This window comes from Physcomitrium patens, chromosome 25 (assembly GCF_059467195.1).
Source record: "Physcomitrium patens ecotype Gransden chromosome 25, ASM5946719v1, whole genome shotgun sequence".
Lineage (NCBI taxonomy): Eukaryota > Viridiplantae > Streptophyta > Bryopsida > Funariales > Funariaceae > Physcomitrium > Physcomitrium patens.
In genome coordinates this window covers 14,209,102-14,222,714 of record NC_143434.1, presented here as the reverse complement: position 1 = coordinate 14,222,714, position 13,613 = coordinate 14,209,102, and the positions used below count along the sequence as shown (strand labels likewise).

At 25.6% G+C, this 13,613-nt stretch overlaps 1 long non-coding RNA gene across 4 annotated transcripts; it reads right to left on the bottom strand.

Moving 5' to 3' along the window:
• Positions 1-915: 915 nt before the first annotated feature.
• Positions 916-3,661, bottom strand: LOC112277288 (uncharacterized). 4 transcript variants are annotated; one of them, XR_016500973.1, is made up of 5 exons: positions 3,413-3,661; positions 2,862-2,962; positions 2,466-2,545; positions 1,642-2,066; positions 916-1,286 (listed from the first exon to the last, which is right to left on the bottom strand). It is a non-coding gene; the product is annotated as an uncharacterized LOC112277288 (long non-coding RNA). The 4 variants fall into 4 exon arrangements; XR_016500972.1 differs by lacking the exon at positions 3,413-3,661 and having other exon boundaries at positions 1,642-1,731; positions 1,869-2,066; positions 2,862-3,406; XR_012216728.1 differs by lacking the exon at positions 3,413-3,661 and having other exon boundaries at positions 1,642-1,704; positions 1,869-2,066; positions 2,862-3,406.
• Between the last annotated feature and the right edge of the window lie 9,952 nt (positions 3,662-13,613).

Sequence of the window (13,613 nt, the reverse complement as noted above, 5' to 3'; positions counted from 1 at the left end):
CTTGATGCAAATATTTATATGAAAGTTCCACCTAGCTTAGAAACAGAAACTTCAAATCAACCCGATCCAAGAAAATATTGTGGTATTAAATTATGTAAGGCCTTGTATGGTTTAAAACAATCTAGATGAATGTGGTATCAACGTCTTCGAGATTATTTAATTACAAATAATTTTATAAGTGATCTACTAATCCCTTGTTTGTTTATCAAACAAAATAAAACTGGTTTTGTGATCATCGTTATATATGTTGATGATCTTAATCTAGTGGGCACTACATCTACATGTGTTATAGCTACTAACCTACTTATATGTGAATTTGAGATGAGAATGCTAGGAAAAATAACTTTCTGCATTGGTCTTCAAATTATGCATCTAACAGATGGTAACATTTTTTTCTACCAACTAATGTATATTAGACGAATCTTGCAAAGATTTAATATGATTGATGCTTATCCATTGTCCACACCAATGATTGGACGTGGTTGTGATGGTCATGATCCATACCATCCATGCGAGGAGGAGGAGGAGGAAATATTGGAAGACCAATATCCATACCTCGCAACGGTTGGAGCACTTTTGTATTTAGCTACATCTATAAGACCAGATATTGCATTTACAATTAGTGTTCTTGCAAGACATAGTACATGTCCAACACTACGACATTGGAATGGCATCAAATATTTATTACATTATTTAAAAGGTACAGAAGACTTAAGATTATACTACACAAAATTCGTAGATCCAAAATTGATTGGATATTGTGATGCAAGATATAAATCTGATATTGCAACAGCTAAATCTCAAACAGGATATGTATTTTTAAGACATGGAGCTACAATATCATAGAAATTAGTGAAACAAATAATAACTGCAACTTCATCCAACCATGTAGAAATTATTGCCTTACATGAAGTATCTTGAGAATGTATTTGGTTGCGATTAATTGATAAATTCATTCAAACAACTTGTGGATTCACAGAACAAAACCATTATTTTTTAATGAAATTGGTACAAAAATAGTATATACATTAAAAAAGAGCATTGAGTTTGATAGACATTATATACACAACATTATTCATCCAAAAAATGAAAATGGAATTTCAGCATGATGGGTATTTCAATTACTATAAATGCTTGTTTGTTATTTTCTAGTTTTTTATTATCTATTCTGATGATTCATAGATAAAGTAGCAATTATATTATTAGGTCATACATACATTTGTAAAAATGTTAATACCTTGTGTTCTTCAATGCATTAAGCCATAATTATGTTTCACCATGTGCACCTAAATCAGATTATAAAACTAAATATTAAGTTAAGCAAAATGTAAAAATATGATTTCAGAAGCTTCAAAGTCAATTTAGCACCAAGCCAAGATAAAGATAAGTGTGAAACTATGTGCATTGCACATTACATTGAAATAATGAAGCCAATGTAGATAATAGTCTGGAGATATTTTTTTCTGGATCTCATTTGTAGAACTGAATGCAATGATGTGCATACATGAAGCAATTCAAATGTTTTTAACTCTTGGAAACAAAACCATCACAACAGTGTAATCTCATATAATATTCATGCACATTTATCCAAATTGATTGATCATTTTATATGTTATTTTAACAAATAGTCTTGAACCAAACCTGCAACATGTTTTACAAGTCAATGTAGGTACTAGTTGAGCTGTTATCCCTCCACCATTCTCGCTGGCCTCAAGGAAGCCAGCGGGTTAGCTGCTTTGTCCTCATCAACCAACATTCTTTAATTGCGATACAACTATTTATATTTTTATATATATACACACACTGACACGTTAAATGGTGGAGGTTTCAAGGATTTCCATGATTACTTCAAGTCAGACTCGTCATACCTGGTTGATCTGTAATCACGCTAAGTCTGGAAGGAATATCCATTTCTAAGCAAACATCAATGGATCCACAAAACCAGCTTGTCTTCATGGCTTTGGGATGACAAAGCCCCGAAGTTGTCTTGCTGGGATGGTTCCATGCAAAGCTTTCAACGAAGCTTCAGAAGAGGAAGAAGAACGGTGATGCTTGGATTGTTGTTGCTGCAGCAATGCACGAAACACTTGAAGTTGGAGTAAGACAGCAGGTTATTATAAGTGCCATGAGTGATTGGTTTATAACAACAATAGCAATAACAATACATAAAAACAAAATTGATGGACTGGTAATTATGAAGAATCTACATGATGGCTTTCAAGTTGCCTTAGACAGAAGCAATGGAATACTAAAGACATGGGGTTGTGAAGTTATCCTTATTGTTTAAATAGTTGGGGTTATTAGCTGTCCTGTCTTTCTAGAAACTAAAGAAAAAGTATGCTGTAATACTGATTGAGTGCTTTTTTAACAAAGAAAGCACAAGGTGATGGTAATTATTCCCCTTCAACAAAACGTAAGCAGGTTGAAAATTAGATCACAGAATGATTGAGCGAGTGAGCGGTTACCACTGATCAGTGTCAATCAATACACCAGTGATACAGATCTAGTTCTTCTGTTCCAAGAGTTTCGAAACCCTAAAAGGTAGCTGCAAATGCATTTGAAGAGAAGTCAATTCAAGGTTTTCCGCCAGGCCCTACATTACACAATACTTCACAATGCTGAACAATCAACAGAACTGATCGGAACGACAGCACGTGTTTAAAACGAAGTTGTGTGTGTGTGTGGAAGTCATTTTGAACAACGCTACGCCAAGAGATTATGCTGAAAGCTGCCCTTCTTCTTAGCTACGACGAATAAATGCACCAGTCTTCTGATAAGTAACAATGACAAATTCTCGGCCAAGATAAGAAACAAAGTTAGGGGTCGGATGACCCAGCCAGATAGGGTTACCGAACCCTAACCAGGCCCATCACCACTCCAGACAGAACATCCATTGACGCGCTCTCATTCCAGAGCAAAGAGAAACGTGCGAACAACTCAAGCGTGACGCTGAATTGACGTCCTGCAGCAACACACCATTCCCGATACTCAGCAGCCCATGCTCGCGTGCGATGTCAACAGCATGAGATGAGGTGGGTGTTTAGTGAGTGTGTGTACTCTCTGTCTCCCTCTCTCTCACTCTCTCTCTTTCTCTCCTCGGCCATCACCCGTGCTGCATCATTTGCTTGCAGCGAGATGGGGCACGACTCACCGCAAGCAAACCCACACCACAAAATCAATCACTTCCTCTAAACAACGTCAGACAAATTGCAAAAAACACGAAGCTGGGTCATGGCTCCACTTCTGTAGACAAGATCTGTGGGAGTTTTGAGGTGCGTGTCTAATCCTTTTAGTCATTGGAGAGAACATTGATTGATGTGTGTGGGTGTGTGCTTGGGTCTGTGAATTTGCACTCATTCACTCCCTCCCTCCGCGTTTGTCACACGCAACAACAAAACTCCAACTTTGCTACCTTTCCTTATCACCCACTTTCGCACTGATTCATTTTCACTTGTTGTTCACTTGATGCGCAGCCTCTTGTACTCCCCATTCTCCTTACAAAACAGCGTTTCCGTGCTCTCTCCCGCGGAGTACCCAACCATGAATCTGCTTCCAAAAAGTCTGTGTGTGTGTTAATCTAAACATTTAAAAGAAGATTAAAAAAAAGCACCTAATTTTTTAAAAATTTAACAAATATAGATATATATATATATATCATAAAAAAAAAGACATATGACAATAATATAAGTATTTTTAAGGTATATGTAAAAAATTAAACAAAAAGAATTATTTCAATTTCTAATCTTTAGTAGGTATGACCATGAGCTTCTTTTTAAAGGTTTGAGTTTGAATTTTACTTTTGAAACTTAGAAAGGAAAAAGAGAAAGAAAATAAGAAAAAGTGATTCATTAATTGTTAAATTAATTAATTATTTTTTTAATGAAATCTTCAATGATATTTTTTTAAGAAATATTTTAGAAAATATTTAAAAGTTTTTATTTTATTTTATTTTTGTGAAGAAATTAACAAGTCATTTAAAAATGATTTAAATAGACATACTTTGTTGTATTTGATAAGTATATTAGAACAAAAAAAATTAAATACAAAATATTTTATAATATTAGAAATTGATACAATAAAATATAGATATATATATATATATATATATTAGAATTAATTTTTAAATCACATAAATTATTTAAATTTAATTATTCTTAAAATTATTTTTCTAACTTTTTAAAAACTTAATTATTTATTGTCATAATATTTGGAACATTTAATAATATAAATAAATAAATAAATAAATAAATCTTAATTTTTATGAAAACTATAAATGACAACCACAATTTTAGTTACTTGAAAAGCATCTAATGTATAAAATAGGAGATATTGTAAACAACAAGAATCTTAATAGAAACAAAAAATCCAATAAAGTATAAGTTATTATTTAAAAAAACCTACTTTTTTTAAATGAGAGTTGCTGGCTACATTATAATTAAAGTAAATCGTTTCATAATTATTTTTCTATAATCTTGTCTTTATTCTTAATAAAATTTGAAAGGAACAAATTAAGAGCAATAAGAGGTGATATCTTTGTTACATTGATTAAAGTAGACTATATTTAATAATATTAGAATTTATATGATGACTAAGCTAAGTTAGTGGTAAGGTTTTAAAACTTTTGTTGGCTCGAAGGTGTTTAATAATTTTAATATCTTTAAAATTTTATCTCTATGGAAAATAATTTAAAAACATGATTCTTTTAAGATTGTAGTAAAACTTAATTTGATTTTTAGTGCAAGTATAAATAAATGAAAATAATCTAAACTCAACCTTTAATTAAAAAAAAAATTGTTTATATATGTGTGCAACTATATATATATATATATATATATATATATATATATATATATCTAAAAATAAATATATATAATAAAAAATATATATTAAAGATATAAATACATGTAAATTAAAGCCAAATTTCAAATAGGATATAATCTTAAATTTTAAATTTTAAATTTAATTGTTAAACTTGAATTATTTTCTTTTCTTTAAAACTTATGTTTTAACTTTTATGATAGTATGTTATTGGTCAATAAATACTACTTAAGCTTTTTTAGTAAAATTTAAGAATTTTTTAATATAAAAAATATATATCAAAAAATCAAATATTTAAAGTTTTAATCCTTTTTAGTGTTTAAATTTTTTTGTTTAAATTCAAAAGATAAAAATTTTAAAAATGTCTTAGAGGGTAGCTAAAGTTATTTAAACTCAATAAATATAAAATTTTTAAAAAATAAAAATAAAAATAAAAATAAAAATAAATTTAAATAAAGAATATTTTAAAAAAATATTATATTTTATTATTGATAATATTAATATATAAAAGTGTATAATTTTTTTAAAAAAAATAAAAATAATATTTACTAAATAAAATCATTTTTATTTATGCAATGTTAATTGCTACTCTAATTGTTGCTTTAATTGCCACTCTTATTGCTAATATCATTGTCATTTGTAAAATTTTGAACTCTTGTAAGAGACGTCCTATGAACATGGCATGTGCAATCATTACAGATACTAAGCTAGTTATTATTTCTATACTTTTTGAACTTTAAGTTGTTGTCTCCATCTACTAATTCAAATCCATAAGAATCTTTAACAATTCTTAATTCACTAAAATGATTTGTACTTTATATTTTTAATGCCAATCTACTTGATCCTTAATTGAAGTTTCTTTGACATCATAAATTTAGACTCATATTAAATGCACTTTAAGTTCTAACATGATATTTACTTATTGGTTCAAAACTATCCTATCAATAATCCTAATCAAATCTCAAATAATCTTTAAGAAAGTCTTAAGAAATTCTAAAAAATTCTCATGAGTTTTTAAAATTAACCTCTTAAACTTAAAATAATTCTATTCAAATCCTAACTAAATTCTATCCAAATCTTTATCAATTTTTAAGGAATTATAACCAAATCTTAACCAAATCTTTAAAAAAATCTAAATAAATCCTAATCACATCTTGATTAATCTTTTAAAAATTCTATTTATATCCAAATAAAATTTTAATAAATTTTAATTAATCTTAAATAGATATAAATTAATATTATTATAATTTTTTAATTAATTTCTAATCTTATTTGAAATTTTGTAATATTATCAAATTTCTAATTGATAATAAGTATAAGAATATGAAGAAGTATTATACTTACTAACTAAAAAATAAATAAAAAATTTGCTTAAATGTGAGGTTGCACCTTTTTCTAATGTTGATACTAAGCTCTCAATTTCAAGATCTTTCTCTTGAAATTTTAATTTCCTTGCAAATATTTATAGATATTGATATTTACATCAACCTTAAGTTGGCCAACTTTTACATTAATTTAAGTAGAAAATTATTATAAATATTAGACTCTCTTATTTTTTTCTCAAAATTATAATTTTTAACTTAAATTCTACTTAAATTCAAGTAAATTATAACCAAAATTTAAAACACACATCTATGACAAATATGTTTATATATTTATAATTTTATTAATTATAGATGTATTACAACACTCGCAAGGTTTTTTTAAATATAAATCTTATTTTATTTTTTAAAAATAAAATTCTTATTATATCAATTCTAATTTTACATAGCTCTTAAAAAGTCATCACAAATTAAATTGCTCAAAACTAATGCATTTAGAATTCCTCTCTAATTTTTTTTCTAATGTGCTTTTCTAATTATCAAAATAAACTTTGCTTAAGTTATGGGCCCATGGTTTTATGACTCAAGATTTGATATTAGATCCAATTAATAAATAATCCTTCCAAAGCATCAATTTAAACTTTTTTTTATAATTTTTATTAAAAAATATCATTTTCTTTCATCTAAACAAGTACATGGTAGTTTTATGTCTATTCTATCTTATCTTACTTCATTAATGATCTTACAAAGTAAATAGAAGTCTTTTTAGTAAAAAATAATATTAGAACCAAATTTTCTATTACATCCCTATTTTTTATATATCATCTCTAAAGTAATTTTTCTATTATTATTTTTAATAAAATACCTCTGAATTATTTATTTTTAATTATTATATTACTTAATAGTTTTTATTGATACTTATTGGTTATTTATAATTTATTTGTGCAATAATCCATATTATTAACAAACTAGAATTTATGATATTATTTAAGTGCCTGTTGAGGAATTCAAATAGTTAAATTGTTGCAATTTGATTGAAAATGTATAACAAAGAAGAAGTTGCAATCATATCTAATTTTAATTCAAAATAAGAAACTCCCAATATTATATTGTTTTAAAGTAGATTATATTTTTTTCTTGCTTAAGAGGTTTGATTTTTATCAATAAGTTTTAGATAATATTACATTTTGGTTGACAATTTATAAGTTTAAATTTTTCATTTACAACAAGAAGTACTTCTATTAAGAATTTTAACTATTAATTGATTATTGGATGTTTTTTTTTAAAATAAGATGTTACAAAGCATTTTAAACAAAGAAAGTCCCCATTCTATGCTTCCACAATTTTTTCTTTGTGAATTAGTCACTTATTTTTTAAGTTTCTTCATATAACTTGTATCACTAATGCTTTAATATCAATTCAAATGATTTTTTTTCTCCATCATATTATAGGAAAGTATCTGCCACATCTTCTTAAAATTATCAAAATAATCAATTATTGTGATTTTGAACTTAATTTTGTAATGACATTCTATTATTTATGCCAAATACAAAACAATACTTTGGCATTTAGAAACACATTCAAAATGACAATCATTAAAGCAGATTGTAATTTTTTTTTTAATTAATTGGTCTTTATAAAGAAATATTGAAAATACTTCTTTATTTGATTTATAGCATATCTATATTATAATTATTTTTCACCACTTTTAAAATAAAAAATAATAAGAAATATGGATTGGTAGAAAAAAATTTAATCCTATGTAGTAATAATATTTAATACTTATCTAATATATTAATCATTAAAAATAAATAAAAAGATACATAAAATAATAAGCATAATATAATTTATTGAAATATTACTTATTTGTCTTATATATGCAATTTAAAGAATTGACAAAGTATTATAAGTGCTCTTTGACAAACTCCTCAAGAATTTTTTGTATAAAAAAAGTTGTATAAGCTTGATTTTTTATTATTATTATAATTTATTTTATATTTTTTTCAATAATAATATCTAATTGAACTTTAATTAGTATCAAGGACATGAATCAAAACAAGAAGAATCTTGAAACTCTCTTGTGTAACTCAAGAAGAATAAATATTCATTCCAAAAGTATTATTGTATTAAGACTAGAATAGCTATTGCCAAAGACAATAAGAATATAGATTCTTGACATTAGACTAAGAACAAGAAAGATTTTGATAAAATTAAAGAAGACTTCACTCTTGCTTCCATATATACTATCTAATAAAAAACTACATGGCAATATTCTATAGGTCCTCTAACACATATCCAACTTGCAAGACACTTGTCTACCTTACAAGATAAGTTTTTTATACCTACATTATCATGTTAGCTTGTTTTGCACGTTATTAATATGTGTAATACATGGCTAATTTGTTGGCCAAGTGTCTAACCTACCAATCAACTACAAACATGTTTAAAGTCAAATATGCATTTATGAAGCTTCTACAAAGTTTTATCACAAAATATCATCAAAGCTATCTATATTTATCTTCTACTTAATACTTATTATCTATACAAATATCCATATGCATGACATAATTCTCTTTCTAGGACAAGTTCCACAACGAGCAATAATCACATGTTGAAAAAATCTAAGATGCAACAAATTACATTTTCCATATACTTCAATCTTTATTTCCTTCAAAGATAGTTGATAGGCCATCTCAACCATTGATAATGTCTTATCTCTTGACAAAAAGACTACTATGATATTTGATTATTATTGAGGCTTTTATAACTTCTTTTAAATAAAATATTTGAAATACCATTAAGAGTGTTTTCAATCTCTAATAATATCACCAAATATCTTATATCTTTTTTAAGGTTATAATACCAAATACATTGTATCTTACCATCTATTTAAAGAAGAATATATTCTTCTTGAGGATCTTTGTCTTTATTTTGTTGTCTAAGAAGTTGTGACAATTGCAATGTCTCATTCAATAAATTAGCAAATAATAGCTCTTAAATGGAATTTTTTGGTTGTTGATTTTTCATCTTCAATATCAAAAATATGCAAAAACTACAAAACTAAGATAGAAGATAAAATACAATCCTTACTAATTCTTATTATTTTTATAGTATAAAATTGTTTTATTTTTTTATCTTGATTTTGATGGATGTTATTAATAAAGAATCAACTTTTTTTTCTACATTTACAAAATTCTTAACTAACTTCTATGTACATTCATTAATATCATATCCATACGAATATATAAGATATTTTAATCTATTTTAGTGCTACCTTAAGTCTAAGATTTTTTCAATATTAAATTTTTTATTATTATCTACTTCTATAGGAAGAGGTCACATGTGTTTTCTATTTGAAGTATTCATTGTCTTATATGTTTTAAAAAAAATACATAAAATATGGGATGGATTTTCATTGATTATAATAGATATAATTAATAATCAATATGATTGCTTTATTCACAAATAAGAAAAGATCAAAGTCTATAATAATCTCACTTGACATAAGGACAAATAATCTTGATATTGCAATAAAATAACCATACCTTATCACCTACGTTGAATTGTAGTTGTTCTTTAGAATATGCATTTGTATTAATCTTTTGTTGTTCTTGAGTTTCTTTTAATTTTGTCTTTATTGCTCCATATAATTATAATAAATAATTTGTCAAATCTTCCTTCATAAGATTAGCAACTTTTGAAAAGTCAAAAGTATCAAGTCATAGATGATAACCATAATTAGTAAAATTATATATATATATATTAAGTAAAAGATTGTATAAAATTATTATATGCAAATTATATCAATAACAAAAGAATTGTCCAATGATCTTGATGATAGTTGATGGTATACCTTAAATATTGCTCCAAATCTTGATTTAGCTATTTTCTTTGTCCATTATTTTAAAAATAAAAGGCTAAAGATAATTTTATATCCATCCTTAATATCTTTAAAAGAACTTAACCAAAATCTTAATACAAATTGTATCTCTCTATTTGATATAATATCCTTTGGTAATTTATAATTGCAATAGATATTGTTAAAGAAAAGCTTAGTTGTTCCTTTATTTGAAATATATTTTGTACATGGTACAAAATATGCTATTTTTGTGAAACAATCTACAATCACAAATATAGAGACATATGAACTTGAACTTGAAAGATCAATAATAAAATCCATAGAAATAGAAGGCTATGGTTGTTTTGATATAGGCAATAGTTAGAGAAGTCTATACGATCAATGACAAGGAATTTTTGACCTTGAAAAAATGTCACATGAATGTACAAAGTCATTCACATCCTTCTACATTTGTAATCATAAAAAATTTCTAAATATTAGCTCTTAAATCTTATTATATCCAAAATATCATGTTTTTGAAAAATTATGATGAGCTTGAAGAATAAATAAATGTGCTTCTTCTTTTGGAATATATAATCAACCTTCAAAATAAAATAGATTGTTTTTTAAGTTAAACTTGGAAGTATCATGAAACTTAAAAGAAATATTTTTAATATCACAAAAAAAAGAATTAAAGGACATACTTGATTGAATTTTCTTTACAAAGATTGAATTTAAAATCAATGTTGTTTTTATTATTCAAAGATAAAATTGCTCAAGCTTCAAGATGTCTATTCTTTATAGACCAAAAATTACATTTCTTTCTTTTGGTATAAGATAAAAACATCTAAAAAGTACATTTGACAAACTTTATTATTTTTCATATAAATATGTGATCTTAAAATCAAATCTTGATAATGACATGTTCAAACAAGCTTAGCAATAATTCAACATACATACTGACATGAAGTACTCAAGATTCTTGTGATTCATATATACAATGATTGAATTGAAAGCATTTTTCAGATTATAACATCATTCCTAAAAAGAATCTATAATTGCAAAAAGCTTATCATTAAGGATTTTGTGGTTGATCTTTGTTGTTGAAAATTTCTTAGAATAGAAAGCTACTAGATGGAATTTATTAATTGCTCCTATTTATGACAATATTGTACTCAAGGCAAAATTTGATGCATTTTTTTTCATGAAAAATATCTTTAAAAAGTTGATGTGATTCAAGATTGATGCAAAAATAAATTATTTCTTCCGAGCATCAAATAATGCTTTAATTTCTTTACTCCACTCAAGTTTGTATTTATAAATCAAACATGTGAATAAAGTTGTTATTTGAAAAAAGTTCTTAATAAAGATCTAATATTAATTAATAAAGCTCAAAAGGTATTCTACATCTCTTACTATTTTTGAAATCTTCCAATCTATAATAATTAGGACCTTCTTCAGAACCATAATAAGACCTTCATTAGAAATGATGTATCCTAAAAAGTCAACTTGAATAATATAAAATACAAACTTTTTTATCTTAACATATAATCCTACATCTCTAAATTTTTGTAATACATGATGAATATGAAGTTCTTATATTTTTGTATTTATAGAATAGATTAGAATGCTAAATAAAAAATAAAAAAATAAAAAATCATCAAAAAAAATCATTAAAAATGTCATTCATAAGATATTGAAAAGAAGCTAATGCACTTGTGAATTCAAAAGGCATGATAGTATATTTGAAGTGTCCATACCTAGTTCCAAAAGCCATCTTTGATTCATCTCTTTCTTTGATGTGAATCAAGTTATATACTCCTTATAGATCTATTTTTGTGTACATCTTTGTTTGATTTGGTTGATCAAAAAGTTCTAAAATCAAAAATAAGATATACCTTTTCTTGATGGTGATCTTATTAAATCCTTGATAGTCTATGCATATCTACAAAGATCTATTTTTTTCTTTACAAATAAGATAAAAATTCTTACGAGAGTTTTTAAATGACATATGAAGTTCTTAGCAAAGTTCTTATTAATATATTTCTTAAATGCAACCAAATTATTTTATATTTAGCTATATATTGGTCTAAATGGTAGTTGATTTTTTTTTTAAAGATCAATTGAAAAAACTTAGGATTGATGCTCTAAAAGAATATCTGCATTTTTTTTCAAAAACATCTTAAAAAACTTGATTTTGACTAGTAATACCACTTGATATCTTTCTACCATCAAAAATAGGCATGGCATATATAGCAAAAGATAACCTTCCTATTATCACATGTATAAAAGCTTTCACATCTATTAGTAAAGATTTGAATGTACTAGACTTATGTATTTCTATTTGACTAATAAAATTTTAGATTAAACTATAAGAAAAGTCAAGATCACAAAAAAATTGATTTATATGAAGATTATATTTTTTTTAGTATAATAATCTTAAAGTAATTAAGTTAGAAATAAATTTCATGGATACACTATAAAAGAAACCAAAAAAGAATTTGAACAAAAGAATTTCAACAAAAAAGCTAATAAGAACTTGCTTAAATAAGATGAGTATAATATAAATATTAAGAGAGGTGAGCTAGAGGTCCAAGACATGTGTTGTCAAGACTAAGGATCCTCTCAACCTTCACTCCAATATATACTAGGAATTAAAAAGCTTCTTGAGAAGTTTCCATATTTCTTAAAGATGAAATAATTTTGAGAAGCTTCTTGAGAAGTTTTCATATTGTTTAAAGATGAAACAACCTTAGAAAGCTTCTTGATAAGTTTTCATATTGCTTAAAGATGAAACAACCTTAATAAGCTTCTTGAGAAGTTTTCATATTACTTGAAAATGGAGCAACTTTAGGAAGCTTCTCGAGAAATTCTCATGTTGCTTGAAGATGAAGCAACATTAAGAAGCTTCTTGAAAAGCTCTCATATTTTTTGAAGATGAAGCAACCTTAAAAAGCTTCTCAAATAAATTCTTTAATGCTTTTAGAATTTTTTTTAATTTTTTTAAATATTATAAAAACCATCTTAAATATTTTAAAATATTTTAATAATATTCTTAAAATCTTCTTATTGAATGTCTATAATAATAGATCTTATTATATTAAATATTACTATTCTATTATGATCTTTAATTGCTATATCTAAAGGAACAATCTCATAGATAACATCTCCAAAAGACAACAAATGACCATCTATGACTTCTATATGTATGAATTTAGTTTTTTTGACCAAAGATATTTCTTATTATTTGACAAAGTCTTCATCTATAGACAAATTGAGGCTCTTCAATCTAATTAGGCAAAAACTTTGTGATTTTTAGGTCCTAAACACACATCTATTATAAAATAAAGTAAGAGATTTGAAGAGAAAATAAGATCTTTACTAGATATTGCTTATGATTCCACCTGCATAGTTCTTATTGTAGTTGGAAAAACTTATTTTTTAATACATTATCTTTTCTAATAACCATACTCTTTATTTTTTGATTACATTACTTTTTTGAATAATATTGATTAATGTGGCTAGTTTTTCTATAATATAGGTACAAATCTTTTTTAAAATGTAATCATCTTTTTGTTCATTGAGACATTTAATACATACAATATGAATTAACATTGGTTTTGGCCTTCATAAAT